This window comes from Ctenopharyngodon idella, chromosome 4 (genome assembly GCF_019924925.1).
Source record: "Ctenopharyngodon idella isolate HZGC_01 chromosome 4, HZGC01, whole genome shotgun sequence".
Classification (NCBI taxonomy): Eukaryota; Metazoa; Chordata; class Actinopteri; order Cypriniformes; family Xenocyprididae; genus Ctenopharyngodon; species Ctenopharyngodon idella.
The window spans coordinates 28,080,865-28,092,456 of record NC_067223.1 but is presented as its reverse complement, the minus strand read 5'-3'; the positions used below and the strand labels follow the sequence as shown (position 1 = coordinate 28,092,456).

The following is an 11,592-nucleotide window of genomic DNA, read 5'->3' as shown; positions in this document are numbered from 1 at the left end:
CTGGAGGACATGTGCCCTACCTCTGATAGGACCTCTCAGTTGCTAGAAAGAATCTTTGTCCAGATGGGAACTCATTCTTCGTGATTACAGAAGAATTCGGCAGCTAATCCTGAGCAATGGGACATTGATGAGCGAAACAACCCTTCAGTTAGTTGAGGTAAACCAGAGGACCCTTACAACGTGCTTCCAGAGTGTATATAGTGTATATATATATATATATATATATATACACTACCAGTCAAAAGTTTTTGAACTGTAAGATTTTTAAATGTTTTTAAAAGCTCACCTGCTCACCAAGGCTTTATTTATTTGATCAAAATACAGCAAAAACAGCAAATGTCACGGTTCCCTCTGTTCCCGGACTCCATTACCCATGATCCTCCTGTTTCCTCACCTGCACTCACTTCCTCGTCATCTCCCCATCAGCACTCATTGCCTGCACCTGTTCCTGATCATCTGGATCAGGAACAACGAGGCATGTGCTTCGGCGGGGCTGAGCGAGCGAGGCATGTGCTTCGGCGGGGCTGAGCGGTGAAGCACTAGCTTCCAGATCATCTGCCATTCGGTGGAGCTCCAAAAATACTGCTCACCCTCAGCTCTCGTGTCAGGATGGCCGAGCGGTCTAAGGCGCTGCGTTCAGGTCGCAGTCTCCCCTGGAGGCGTGGGTTCGAATCCCACTTCTGACAATGCTAACCTTTGGCTGTGGGCTCAAGCTAGAGTCTTTAACCCTTTGGCAAGTTGATATTAAACCTTAACAAAAGCACTGCCACGCATTACACGACCACGAGAGAAGCGCTATGGCCGGTGGGCCAGTGGCGCAATGGATAACGCGTCTGACTACGGATCAGAAGATTCTAGGTTCGACTCCTGGCTGGCTCGGTCTGCCACTTTTGCTTCTTTGTCAGCCCATGGCAGTTTTATTATTCCATTTTTTCTTTCTCTTCCCTTCTTCGTTGGACTATTGTTCCCCAGCTTGAACGCAGCGCCTTAGACCGCTCGGCCATCCTGACACGAGGAAGAAGTGTGATTCAGGGTCAGACGCTCTCTCCTCTCCAGGAGGAAATTACAAGCCTCAGTGCTCTTGCTTGAGCGGTTGCAGCGAACTCAGGTAGGGGCCCACAGCCAGGCTTGAGGGGGCGGGACAAACAGCCCTTCCCTGGTGGTCTAGTGGTTAGGATTCGGCGCTCTCACCGCCGCGGCCCGGGTTCGATTCCCGGTCAGGGAATGCGCTTTTACCTTCCAGCGGCGGTCGCGAATGCGACGCGGCGCGCTTCTGAAACTTAGGCGCGGGCACGAAAGTGTTTGCGTGTGAAAAAGACCTCCTTCGAGCCGGAGTCGAACCAGCGACCTAAGGATTGCCAACTCTCCACCTACAGTCCTCCGCTCTACCAGCTGAGCTATCGAAGGCACGCAGCAGGGGAAAGGAACCACAACCTATCAGGTTGCTGCAGCTCCACTGCTGACTAAAAACGCTTCTGCCGCAGACAGACGCGCTGGCTGTTCGACAAGGGAAGCAAAGACAAGCCGAGCTTCCCATACCGGGAGTCGAACCCGGGCCGCCTGGGTGAAAACCAGGAATCCTGACCGCTAGACCATATGGGAGCAAGCTTTGCAGCTGGTGTGTAAAAGGTGATTTGGATGAGTTTTGGTGGCATTTAAACCGTTTGGACCAGCAGCTGCACCGATCGGGGCGACGGCCTGCCACCGCAGCTCCTCGTTAGTATAGTGGACAGTATCTCCGCCTGTCACGCGGAAGACCGGGGTTCGATTCCCCGACGGGGAGACCTCGACCTTTGCTGATACCCAAGGACCCACACAAACTTTTTTTTTTTTTGCTCCAGCAAGGGCTCGCGGACGACCGCTTTAAGGTCAGCTTGAGCCAAAAGCGATGCGTTGGCCGGGAATCGAACCCGGGTCAACTGCTTGGAAGGCAGCTATGCTCACCACTATACCACCAACGCAGGCGCATGGGCGCCGGCTGATGCCGGCTTTTGTGCGGTCAGCGAAGGAACTGAAACGCTCTTTGTTTGGACCCGGCACAGAAAAGAACACGTGAACTTTTTTTATTGACCTGACCTACCCAAGCTCTCCGTTAAAAACAAACAAGCTCTACCACATAATAACACATTTTATTCAGCCACTTCATGTTTAATATTATGATATGATTTGACAAGTGCATTTAACAGATGACACTTCCAACAAAAAAACATGTGCAGCTGGTTTGTAAAAGGAGTTTGTATGCACAGTTTGGCTGAGATTTCGTTGCATTTGCACCATTCTGAACAGCAGGCGTCACCAGCGTCTTGAAACGGCGAACCGTTCTGCGAAGCCACTGGGTCAAACTGCCGCTCCGGCAAAGGCGGCAAATACGGACAACCTCCTTCCGCTCCACGTTGGCAGAAGGCCCGACCACGGGGGACAAGCGCAAACGCGCTCACTCTGCTTTTAACGCTCTTGTGCGGCTCTGCCGTAAGCAGAGCCCCCAAAAATACAGTACACTCGCAAACGTTCCCCTCCACGGAAATCTTTAGTAAAAGGCGAAAGATTTATGCGATAATGAAGAGAAACTCGAGCTGTACCTGCGCCCCCTTGGGCCTGCGTGCTCCCTCTACTACACCGCTCTGCTCACCGAGGGTAATCTAGGATGCAAACTCCTGCCAGCACGCTTTTCATCAGCTGGTCGCTTGCTGGTCCTCGTGCAGTTTTTTGAACGGGAGCGACGGCCGGCCTCTGCAGCTCCTCGTTAGTATAGTGGACAGTTGTTGTGAACAACAGTTAAGATGGCATTCCAGGGACCAGTTTACGACAGGGCCCCTCTCTAACTGCTGGTGTGTAAGAAGATGTGCCACACTGTGATTGGATCTTTGGTGAATGAACATAAACAAATGTTCAGCAACATCAGATAAGATGTTAGGACAACGGCCAGACACCTCTTCCAGAGCAGGAAGGGGAACCTTCTGCACCCACCAAAACCAAGGAGAGGACTTCTCATTGGACGACACATTGACTCTAACCACCAAACTCATTCCTAAGATTTAGGCAAGGACTGCCATAAAAATTCCTTCAGGACCCCCTGGATGGAGCAGCAGTGACTGAAATAAAGAGAGGCCACAGAGATCTATCTAAATCCATTCATACCTATGTTTGGAGGCCTTAATTTGATCGAAACTGCATCACATCCACTCCATCTTCATGCAAAGCACAGTTCGTGTTAATGGTTACTGACTGTTAAAACAACAGGTCATGGGACAGTCCTGTTAACAGATAAACAAATGCATGGACGATGATTTAACCATTTCATATTGTGTTTGGTGTCTATCTGTTCCCTACGATGCCTTTAATAATTTGAAAGAGGTTTGGTAAAGAAATAATGCATGGGTAAAATGTTAAAGACACTATTTTAACACTGTACTTTATGCTATGCAAATGAGTTCCACACTAGGGCGGGCAACACCGGGGTTGCTTCAGATAACAGTGGCCAATCACACTCCAGGATCGGCAAGGCGCCACATTTCAATCTCCTCCTCATTAGAAAGGGATAAATATGTCCCCCGGGTAGACTCACCCTTGTTCTGCGTTTCCAGCTCGACGGGGAAGGAGACATTAACAGACACCCCACGTCCTGAGTTTCTGACCTGACGAGGAAAGAGACTACAAGACGGTTAAGGTGAAGCTTTCGCGAGCAAAACCTTTCACATTGCTTTCAGCTGCACTCTAACCCGAAACGTGTGCAGGCTTCTGTTCAGGGATGTGCAGTACTTGTTGAGGCAGAATAGTCAGCCCCTGGAGGACATGTGCCCTACCTCTGATAGGACCTCTCAGTTGCTGGAAAGAATCTTTGTCCAGATGGGAACTCATTCTTCGTGATTACAGAAGAATTCGGCAGCTAATCCTGAGCAATGGGACGTTGATGAGCGAAACAACCCTTCAGTTAGTTGAGGTAAACCAGAGGACCCTTACAACGTGGCACAATGAACGCTTAAAGGGTCAGGAGGTCTCAGTGCTGTTGCAAGGGCTGGAGCTTCCAGAGGCACGTCCAGTGGCATTGGATGCTCTGCCTCCAGCACGAGTACAGCCTGTTGTGCCACCACAATATAGTCACCAGTTGCATAACTACCAGATGCCACCAGACACAGCTGGGCAGGCAAAAACAAAGATTAGAAAGATCCGGCCCTCAGCTGCCTGTACATCTGCCACAGCAACTTCATTTGAGCCATCAGCTTTACACCCTCAGCGTTCAGCCACGTTCAGCCAGCTAAGGACAATTTATCCCAGGCCGACAGCACCACACCCATTGGTTCCTGACACACCCTCTGCCCCTGTTGTGTCTCAGATGTTACAGTTGTCCTGCCCAGCCCCATTTTCCAGCATTAACCCTGGAGCCATTTCCTCTGACCCACCTGAGACAGCCACCCCAACCAAACGGTCATACAATGGTACTGTAAAAGCAAATACGTGCAGAAAGTGTGGCCAATTTCGTATACAAGAAACTGGCCATAGCCAGTACAAAGGCAAAATATTTTGCCCAAATAAAGAAACAATTACTAAGGAGCAGTGGTTACTGAATATGAGAAAATAACACACTTGTTTCTGTGTGATACAATCATTTTGCTCTCTTGGTTGGCTCTGTTCTTTTCTTGAACTTCCAGACATATTTAATGGTTAAAGTATTATACTGTGCACTTTTTATCTTATATTCTTATTCTTATTCTTATTATTATTATAGAAACGTTTATGTGTAGAGGAAACAATACTAAGTAAAATACCAAAATGTGTATACGTGAGTATGTATAAGGATATGTATACATACATTATAAAGCATATGGGAATATATAATAAATATTAAACAACAATAAACTATTATATATATATATATATATATATATATATTTATATACACTACCAGTCAAAAGTTTTTGAACTGTAAGATTTTTAAATGTTTTTAAAAGCTCACCTGCTCACCAAGGCTTCATTTATTTGATCAAAATACAGCAAAAACAGCAAATGTCACGGTTCCCTCTGTTCCCGGACTCCATTACCCATGATCCTCCTGTTTCCTCACCTGCACTCACTTCCTCGTCATCTCCCCATCAGCACTCATTGCCTGCACCTGTTCCTGATCATCTGGATCAGGAACAACGAGGCATGTGCTTCGGCGGGGCTGAGCGAGCGAGGCATGTGCTTCGGCGGGGCTGAGCGGTGAAGCACTAGCTTCCAGATCATCTGCCATTCGGTGGAGCTCCAAAAATACTGCTCACCCTCAGCTCTCGTGTCAGGATGGCCGAGCGGTCTAAGGCGCTGCGTTCAGGTCGCAGTCTCCCCTGGAGGCGTGGGTTCGAATCCCACTTCTGACAATGCTAACCTTTGGCTGTGGGCTCAAGCTAGAGTCTTTAACCCTTTGGCAAGTTGATATTAAACCTTAACAAAAGCACTGCCACGCATTACACGACCACGAGAGAAGCGCTATGGCCGGTGGGCCAGTGGCGCAATGGATAACGCGTCTGACTACGGATCAGAAGATTCTAGGTTCGACTCCTGGCTGGCTCGGTCTGCCACTTTTGCTTCTTTGTCAGCCCATGGCAGTTTTATTATTCCATTTTTTCTTTCTCTTCCCTTCTTCGTTGGACTATTGTTCCCCAGCTTGAACGCAGCGCCTTAGACCGCTCGGCCATCCTGACACGAGGAAGAAGTGTGATTCAGGGTCAGACGCTCTCTCCTCTCCAGGAGGAAATTACAAGCCTCAGTGCTCTTGCTTGAGCGGTTGCAGCGAACTCAGGTAGGGGCCCACAGCCAGGCTTGAGGGGGCGGGACAAACAGCCCTTCCCTGGTGGTCTAGTGGTTAGGATTCGGCGCTCTCACCGCCGCGGCCCGGGTTCGATTCCCGGTCAGGGAATGCGCTTTTACCTTCCAGCGGCGGTCGCGAATGCGACGCGGCGCGCTTCTGAAACTTAGGCGCGGGCACGAAAGTGTTTGCGTGTGAAAAAGACCTCCTTCGAGCCGGAGTCGAACCAGCGACCTAAGGATTGCCAACTCTCCACCTACAGTCCTCCGCTCTACCAGCTGAGCTATCGAAGGCACGCAGCAGGGGAAAGGAACCACAACCTATCAGGTTGCTGCAGCTCCACTGCTGACTAAAAACGCTTCTGCCGCAGACAGACGCGCTGGCTGTTCGACAAGGGAAGCAAAGACAAGCCGAGCTTCCCATACCGGGAGTCGAACCCGGGCCGCCTGGGTGAAAACCAGGAATCCTGACCGCTAGACCATATGGGAGCAAGCTTTGCAGCTGGTGTGTAAAAGGTGATTTGGATGAGTTTTGGTGGCATTTAAACCGTTTGGACCAGCAGCTGCACCGATCGGGGCGACGGCCTGCCACCGCAGCTCCTCGTTAGTATAGTGGACAGTATCTCCGCCTGTCACGCGGAAGACCGGGGTTCGATTCCCCGACGGGGAGACCTCGACCTTTGCTGATACCCAAGGACCCACACAAACTTTTTTTTTTTTTGCTCCAGCAAGGGCTCGCGGACGACCGCTTTAAGGTCAGCTTGAGCCAAAAGCGATGCGTTGGCCGGGAATCGAACCCGGGTCAACTGCTTGGAAGGCAGCTATGCTCACCACTATACCACCAACGCAGGCGCATGGGCGCCGGCTGATGCCGGCTTTTGTGCGGTCAGCGAAGGAACTGAAACGCTCTTTGTTTGGACCCGGCACAGAAAAGAACACGTGAACTTTTTTTATTGACCTGACCTACCCAAGCTCTCCGTTAAAAACAAACAAGCTCTACCACATAATAACACATTTTATTCAGCCACTTCATGTTTAATATTATGATATGATTTGACAAGTGCATTTAACAGATGACACTTCCAACAAAAAAAACATGTGCAGCTGGTTTGTAAAAGGAGTTTGTATGCACAGTTTGGCTGAGATTTCGTTGCATTTGCACCATTCTGAACAGCAGGCGTCACCAGCGTCTTGAAACGGCGAACCGTTCTGCGAAGCCACTGGGTCAAACTGCCGCTCCGGCAAAGGCGGCAAATACGGACAACCTCCTTCCGCTCCACGTTGGCAGAAGGCCCGACCACGGGGGACAAGCGCAAACGCGCTCACTCTGCTTTTAACGCTCTTGTGCGGCTCTGCCGTAAGCAGAGCCCCCAAAAATACAGTACACTCGCAAACGTTCCCCTCCACGGAAATCTTTAGTAAAAGGCGAAAGATTTATGCGATAATGAAGAGAAACTCGAGCTGTACCTGCGCCCCCTTGGGCCTGCGTGCTCCCTCTACTACACCGCTCTGCTCACCGAGGGTAATCTAGGATGCAAACTCCTGCCAGCACGCTTTTCATCAGCTGGTCGCTTGCTGGTCCTCGTGCAGTTTTTTGAACGGGAGCGACGGCCGGCCTCTGCAGCTCCTCGTTAGTATAGTGGACAGTTGTTGTGAACAACAGTTAAGATGGCATTCCAGGGACCAGTTTACGACAGGGCCCCTCTCTAACTGCTGGTGTGTAAGAAGATGTGCCACACTGTGATTGGATCTTTGGTGAATGAACATAAACAAATGTTCAGCAACATCAGATAAGATGTTAGGACAACGGCCAGACACCTCTTCCAGAGCAGGAAGGGGAACCTTCTGCACCCACCAAAACCAAGGAGAGGACTTCTCATTGGACGACACATTGACTCTAACCACCAAACTCATTCCTAAGATTTAGGCAAGGACTGCCATAAAAATTCCTTCAGGACCCCCTGGATGGAGCAGCAGTGACTGAAATAAAGAGAGGCCACAGAGATCTATCTAAATCCATTCATACCTATGTTTGGAGGCCTTAATTTGATCGAAACTGCATCACATCCACTCCATCTTCATGCAAAGCACAGTTCGTGTTAATGGTTACTGACTGTTAAAACAACAGGTCATGGGACAGTCCTGTTAACAGATAAACAAATGCATGGACGATGATTTAACCATTTCATATTGTGTTTGGTGTCTATCTGTTCCCTACGATGCCTTTAATAATTTGAAAGAGGTTTGGTAAAGAAATAATGCATGGGTAAAATGTTAAAGACACTATTTTAACACTGTACTTTATGCTATGCAAATGAGTTCCACACTAGGGCGGGCAACACCGGGGTTGCTTCAGATAACAGTGGCCAATCACACTCCAGGATCGGCAAGGCGCCACATTTCAATCTCCTCCTCATTAGAAAGGGATAAATATGTCCCCCGGGTAGACTCACCCTTGTTCTGCGTTTCCAGCTCGACGGGGAAGGAGACATTAACAGACACCCCACGTCCTGAGTTTCTGACCTGACGAGGAAAGAGACTACAAGACGGTTAAGGTGAAGCTTTCGCGAGCAAAACCTTTCACATTGCTTTCAGCTGCACTCTAACCCGAAACGTGTGCAGGCTTCTGTTCAGGGATGTGCAGTACTTGTTGAGGCAGAATAGTCAGCCCCTGGAGGACATGTGCCCTACCTCTGATAGGACCTCTCAGTTGCTGGAAAGAATCTTTGTCCAGATGGGAACTCATTCTTCGTGATTACAGAAGAATTCGGCAGCTAATCCTGAGCAATGGGACGTTGATGAGCGAAACAACCCTTCAGTTAGTTGAGGTAAACCAGAGGACCCTTACAACGTGGCACAATGAACGCTTAAAGGGTCAGGAGGTCTCAGTGCTGTTGCAAGGGCTGGAGCTTCCAGAGGCACGTCCAGTGGCATTGGATGCTCTGCCTCCAGCACGAGTACAGCCTGTTGTGCCACCACAATATAGTCACCAGTTGCATAACTACCAGATGCCACCAGACACAGCTGGGCAGGCAAAAACAAAGATTAGAAAGATCCGGCCCTCAGCTGCCTGTACATCTGCCACAGCAACTTCATTTGAGCCATCAGCTTTACACCCTCAGCGTTCAGCCACGTTCAGCCAGCTAAGGACAATTTATCCCAGGCCGACAGCACCACACCCATTGGTTCCTGACACACCCTCTGCCCCTGTTGTGTCTCAGATGTTACAGTTGTCCTGCCCAGCCCCATTTTCCAGCATTAACCCTGGAGCCATTTCCTCTGACCCACCTGAGACAGCCACCCCAACCAAACGGTCATACAATGGTACTGTAAAAGCAAATACGTGCAGAAAGTGTGGCCAATTTCGTATACAAGAAACTGGCCATAGCCAGTACAAAGGCAAAATATTTTGCCCAAATAAAGAAACAATTACTAAGGAGCAGTGGTTACTGAATATGAGAAAATAACACACTTGTTTCTGTGTGATACAATCATTTTGCTCTCTTGGTTGGCTCTGTTCTTTTCTTGAACTTCCAGACATATTTAATGGTTAAAGTATTATACTGTGCACTTTTTATCTTATATTCTTATTCTTATTCTTATTATTATTATAGAAACGTTTATGTGTAGAGGAAACAATACTAAGTAAAATACCAAAATGTGTATACGTGAGTATGTATAAGGATATGTATACATACATTATAAAGCATATGGGAATATATAATAAATATTAAACAACAATAAACTATTATATATATATATATATATATATATATATATATATTTATATACACTACCAGTCAAAAGTTTTTGAACTGTAAGATTTTTAAATGTTTTTAAAAGCTCACCTGCTCACCAAGGCTTCATTTATTTGATCAAAATACAGCAAAAACAGCAAATGTCACGGTTCCCTCTGTTCCCGGACTCCATTACCCATGATCCTCCTGTTTCCTCACCTGCACTCACTTCCTCGTCATCTCCCCATCAGCACTCATTGCCTGCACCTGTTCCTGATCATCTGGATCAGGAACAACGAGGCATGTGCTTCGGCGGGGCTGAGCGAGCGAGGCATGTGCTTCGGCGGGGCTGAGCGGTGAAGCACTAGCTTCCAGATCATCTGCCATTCGGTGGAGCTCCAAAAATACTGCTCACCCTCAGCTCTCGTGTCAGGATGGCCGAGCGGTCTAAGGCGCTGCGTTCAGGTCGCAGTCTCCCCTGGAGGCGTGGGTTCGAATCCCACTTCTGACAATGCTAACCTTTGGCTGTGGGCTCAAGCTAGAGTCTTTAACCCTTTGGCAAGTTGATATTAAACCTTAACAAAAGCACTGCCACGCATTACACGACCACGAGAGAAGCGCTATGGCCGGTGGGCCAGTGGCGCAATGGATAACGCGTCTGACTACGGATCAGAAGATTCTAGGTTCGACTCCTGGCTGGCTCGGTCTGCCACTTTTGCTTCTTTGTCAGCCCATGGCAGTTTTATTATTCCATTTTTTCTTTCTCTTCCCTTCTTCGTTGGACTATTGTTCCCCAGCTTGAACGCAGCGCCTTAGACCGCTCGGCCATCCTGACACGAGGAAGAAGTGTGATTCAGGGTCAGACGCTCTCTCCTCTCCAGGAGGAAATTACAAGCCTCAGTGCTCTTGCTTGAGCGGTTGCAGCGAACTCAGGTAGGGGCCCACAGCCAGGCTTGAGGGGGCGGGACAAACAGCCCTTCCCTGGTGGTCTAGTGGTTAGGATTCGGCGCTCTCACCGCCGCGGCCCGGGTTCGATTCCCGGTCAGGGAATGCGCTTTTACCTTCCAGCGGCGGTCGCGAATGCGACGCGGCGCGCTTCTGAAACTTAGGCGCGGGCACGAAAGTGTTTGCGTGTGAAAAAGACCTCCTTCGAGCCGGAGTCGAACCAGCGACCTAAGGATTGCCAACTCTCCACCTACAGTCCTCCGCTCTACCAGCTGAGCTATCGAAGGCACGCAGCAGGGGAAAGGAACCACAACCTATCAGGTTGCTGCAGCTCCACTGCTGACTAAAAACGCTTCTGCCGCAGACAGACGCGCTGGCTGTTCGACAAGGGAAGCAAAGACAAGCCGAGCTTCCCATACCGGGAGTCGAACCCGGGCCGCCTGGGTGAAAACCAGGAATCCTGACCGCTAGACCATATGGGAGCAAGCTTTGCAGCTGGTGTGTAAAAGGTGATTTGGATGAGTTTTGGTGGCATTTAAACCGTTTGGACCAGCAGCTGCACCGATCGGGGCGACGGCCTGCCACCGCAGCTCCTCGTTAGTATAGTGGACAGTATCTCCGCCTGTCACGCGGAAGACCGGGGTTCGATTCCCCGACGGGGAGACCTCGACCTTTGCTGATACCCAAGGACCCACACAAACTTTTTTTTTTTTTGCTCCAGCAAGGGCTCGCGGACGACCGCTTTAAGGTCAGCTTGAGCCAAAAGCGATGCGTTGGCCGGGAATCGAACCCGGGTCAACTGCTTGGAAGGCAGCTATGCTCACCACTATACCACCAACGCAGGCGCATGGGCGCCGGCTGATGCCGGCTTTTGTGCGGTCAGCGAAGGAACTGAAACGCTCTTTGTTTGGACCCGGCACAGAAAAGAACACGTGAACTTTTTTTATTGACCTGACCTACCCAAGCTCTCCGTTAAAAACAAACAAGCTCTACCACATAATAACACATTTTATTCAGCCACTTCATGTTTAATATTATGATATGATTTGACAAGTGCATTTAACAGATGACACTTCCAACAAAAAAACATGTGCAGCTGGTTTGTAAAAGGAGTTTGTATGCACAGTTT

General features: G+C 49.3%; 23 non-coding genes across 23 annotated transcripts; 12 read left to right on the top strand and 11 right to left on the bottom strand.

Annotated features, from left to right (window-relative positions):
• The first annotated feature begins 603 nt into the window (after positions 1 to 603).
• On the top strand, positions 604 to 686 carry trnal-cag (transfer RNA leucine (anticodon CAG)). Its single transcript has one exon. It is a non-coding gene; the product is annotated as a tRNA-Leu (tRNA).
• Positions 687 to 806: 120 nt separating this feature from the next.
• On the top strand, positions 807 to 879 carry trnar-acg (transfer RNA arginine (anticodon ACG)). The gene has a single exon. It is a non-coding gene; the product is annotated as a tRNA-Arg (tRNA).
• A 274-nt stretch (positions 880 to 1,153) lies between these two features.
• trnae-cuc (transfer RNA glutamic acid (anticodon CUC)) lies at positions 1,154 to 1,225 on the top strand. The gene has a single exon. It is a non-coding gene; the product is annotated as a tRNA-Glu (tRNA).
• A 95-nt stretch (positions 1,226 to 1,320) lies between these two features.
• On the bottom strand, positions 1,321 to 1,407 carry trnay-gua (transfer RNA tyrosine (anticodon GUA)). Its single transcript is given in 2 exon segments — positions 1,321 to 1,356; positions 1,371 to 1,407. It is a non-coding gene; the product is annotated as a tRNA-Tyr (tRNA).
• A 123-nt stretch (positions 1,408 to 1,530) lies between these two features.
• On the bottom strand, positions 1,531 to 1,602 carry trnae-uuc (transfer RNA glutamic acid (anticodon UUC)). Its single transcript has one exon. It is a non-coding gene; the product is annotated as a tRNA-Glu (tRNA).
• A 109-nt stretch (positions 1,603 to 1,711) lies between these two features.
• On the top strand, positions 1,712 to 1,783 carry trnad-guc (transfer RNA aspartic acid (anticodon GUC)). Its single transcript has one exon. It is a non-coding gene; the product is annotated as a tRNA-Asp (tRNA).
• A 106-nt stretch (positions 1,784 to 1,889) lies between these two features.
• Positions 1,890 to 1,961, bottom strand: trnag-ucc (transfer RNA glycine (anticodon UCC)). The gene has a single exon. It is a non-coding gene; the product is annotated as a tRNA-Gly (tRNA).
• Positions 1,962 to 2,460: 499 nt separating this feature from the next.
• Positions 2,461 to 2,575, bottom strand: LOC127511579 (U5 spliceosomal RNA). The gene has a single exon (XR_007930083.1). It is a non-coding gene; the product is annotated as a U5 spliceosomal RNA (small nuclear RNA).
• Positions 2,576 to 5,271: 2,696 nt separating this feature from the next.
• On the top strand, positions 5,272 to 5,354 carry trnal-cag (transfer RNA leucine (anticodon CAG)). Its single transcript has one exon. It is a non-coding gene; the product is annotated as a tRNA-Leu (tRNA).
• A 120-nt stretch (positions 5,355 to 5,474) lies between these two features.
• Positions 5,475 to 5,547, top strand: trnar-acg (transfer RNA arginine (anticodon ACG)). The gene has a single exon. It is a non-coding gene; the product is annotated as a tRNA-Arg (tRNA).
• Positions 5,548 to 5,821: 274 nt separating this feature from the next.
• On the top strand, positions 5,822 to 5,893 carry trnae-cuc (transfer RNA glutamic acid (anticodon CUC)). The gene has a single exon. It is a non-coding gene; the product is annotated as a tRNA-Glu (tRNA).
• Positions 5,894 to 5,988: 95 nt separating this feature from the next.
• On the bottom strand, positions 5,989 to 6,075 carry trnay-gua (transfer RNA tyrosine (anticodon GUA)). Its single transcript is given in 2 exon segments — positions 5,989 to 6,024; positions 6,039 to 6,075. It is a non-coding gene; the product is annotated as a tRNA-Tyr (tRNA).
• Positions 6,076 to 6,198: 123 nt separating this feature from the next.
• On the bottom strand, positions 6,199 to 6,270 carry trnae-uuc (transfer RNA glutamic acid (anticodon UUC)). The gene has a single exon. It is a non-coding gene; the product is annotated as a tRNA-Glu (tRNA).
• A 109-nt stretch (positions 6,271 to 6,379) lies between these two features.
• trnad-guc (transfer RNA aspartic acid (anticodon GUC)) lies at positions 6,380 to 6,451 on the top strand. The gene has a single exon. It is a non-coding gene; the product is annotated as a tRNA-Asp (tRNA).
• A 106-nt stretch (positions 6,452 to 6,557) lies between these two features.
• On the bottom strand, positions 6,558 to 6,629 carry trnag-ucc (transfer RNA glycine (anticodon UCC)). Its single transcript has one exon. It is a non-coding gene; the product is annotated as a tRNA-Gly (tRNA).
• Positions 6,630 to 7,129: 500 nt separating this feature from the next.
• On the bottom strand, positions 7,130 to 7,244 carry LOC127511578 (U5 spliceosomal RNA). Its single transcript, XR_007930082.1, has one exon. It is a non-coding gene; the product is annotated as a U5 spliceosomal RNA (small nuclear RNA).
• A 2,702-nt stretch (positions 7,245 to 9,946) lies between these two features.
• Positions 9,947 to 10,029, top strand: trnal-cag (transfer RNA leucine (anticodon CAG)). The gene has a single exon. It is a non-coding gene; the product is annotated as a tRNA-Leu (tRNA).
• A 120-nt stretch (positions 10,030 to 10,149) lies between these two features.
• trnar-acg (transfer RNA arginine (anticodon ACG)) lies at positions 10,150 to 10,222 on the top strand. The gene has a single exon. It is a non-coding gene; the product is annotated as a tRNA-Arg (tRNA).
• Positions 10,223 to 10,496: 274 nt separating this feature from the next.
• trnae-cuc (transfer RNA glutamic acid (anticodon CUC)) lies at positions 10,497 to 10,568 on the top strand. The gene has a single exon. It is a non-coding gene; the product is annotated as a tRNA-Glu (tRNA).
• Positions 10,569 to 10,663: 95 nt separating this feature from the next.
• On the bottom strand, positions 10,664 to 10,750 carry trnay-gua (transfer RNA tyrosine (anticodon GUA)). The gene is given in 2 exon segments: positions 10,664 to 10,699; positions 10,714 to 10,750. It is a non-coding gene; the product is annotated as a tRNA-Tyr (tRNA).
• Positions 10,751 to 10,873: 123 nt separating this feature from the next.
• Positions 10,874 to 10,945, bottom strand: trnae-uuc (transfer RNA glutamic acid (anticodon UUC)). Its single transcript has one exon. It is a non-coding gene; the product is annotated as a tRNA-Glu (tRNA).
• A 109-nt stretch (positions 10,946 to 11,054) lies between these two features.
• On the top strand, positions 11,055 to 11,126 carry trnad-guc (transfer RNA aspartic acid (anticodon GUC)). Its single transcript has one exon. It is a non-coding gene; the product is annotated as a tRNA-Asp (tRNA).
• Positions 11,127 to 11,232: 106 nt separating this feature from the next.
• trnag-ucc (transfer RNA glycine (anticodon UCC)) lies at positions 11,233 to 11,304 on the bottom strand. The gene has a single exon. It is a non-coding gene; the product is annotated as a tRNA-Gly (tRNA).
• Between the last annotated feature and the right edge of the window lie 288 nt (positions 11,305 to 11,592).